The following is a 1,152-nucleotide window of genomic DNA, read 5'->3' on the forward strand; positions in this document are numbered from 1 at the left end:
ATATTATAAATTTGTTAACATAAAATAACATTTAATTTTTACTATAATTAATTTAACTGTAATTTTAAAGATATTTTAATAATAAATCATAATTAACACTGAACAAAATTATATACATAACACGTATCAAATAATATAAAAAAATTCAATTATCTACATTCTTTTTACATTTTATCAAATCAATATCTTTTATACATTTTATATGTAATCACAAATGTTTTTTATTTACTTACATCAGCAAATATGTAAAGAGATAAAAAAGATGCGCTAAATAACGCGAAAGAATTCATGATTATGATAATCTCATGATGAAAAAAATAAAATAATATTTTGCAAAGAAGTTGATTTAAATATTTCAACAAAATTTTGAGTCACATGATACTTTTTTGTCTAGCAGTTCAATAATAACTAAACATTTTATTCAACCACTATACAGATATATTGCAAATTTTTACCCAACCTAACTTTTTTTACATCAGCAAATATGTATTATAAATATAATATATATTTATTACATACATTTATTATAATTATATAACATTTATTAGAATATTTATAATAATATTTACTAAATATAATATAAGAAATTTAGAATAAAATATAGTTTTATTATTAGGATATTCGAATATATTTATAATTTTTATAATGATTTATAAAATATATTTATCTGGTTATAAAATATGCAATTTATCAAAAAATTATTTAATTATTTATGTAAAAAAGTTCATACAAAAAATGATTTCAAATAACATAATTTGTTGCAATTTTTTTGTAAATGAACAAAAAGAAGTCATATATTTTTAAAATAGAAGTAAATAGTTTATATTTTTAAATATAATAATCTATCTTGACATTTTTTAAAAAAATACAAATCGTACAAAAGTACATATTTATATTGAAAAATCAATATATGAAAAATCAAATGAAGTATCACTTCACATATTCATTATTTTCCATATTTTGCAAATTTTAAATTAGAATATTTTTTAATGATTTTTAATTACAACATAAATAGATTTTTTAATAAAGAATGTTGATCGATTATTTAAAAATTAATTATTCAAAATTACATGATTTCATATGACTTCAATATATTATAAATATTATATATATATTATAAATATTATATATATATTATAAATATTATATATA

The sequence above is a fragment of the Apis dorsata genome, unplaced genomic scaffold (genome assembly GCF_000469605.1).
Source record: "Apis dorsata unplaced genomic scaffold, Apis dorsata 1.3 scaffold_502, whole genome shotgun sequence".
NCBI lineage: Eukaryota > Metazoa > Arthropoda > Insecta > Hymenoptera > Apidae > Apis > Apis dorsata.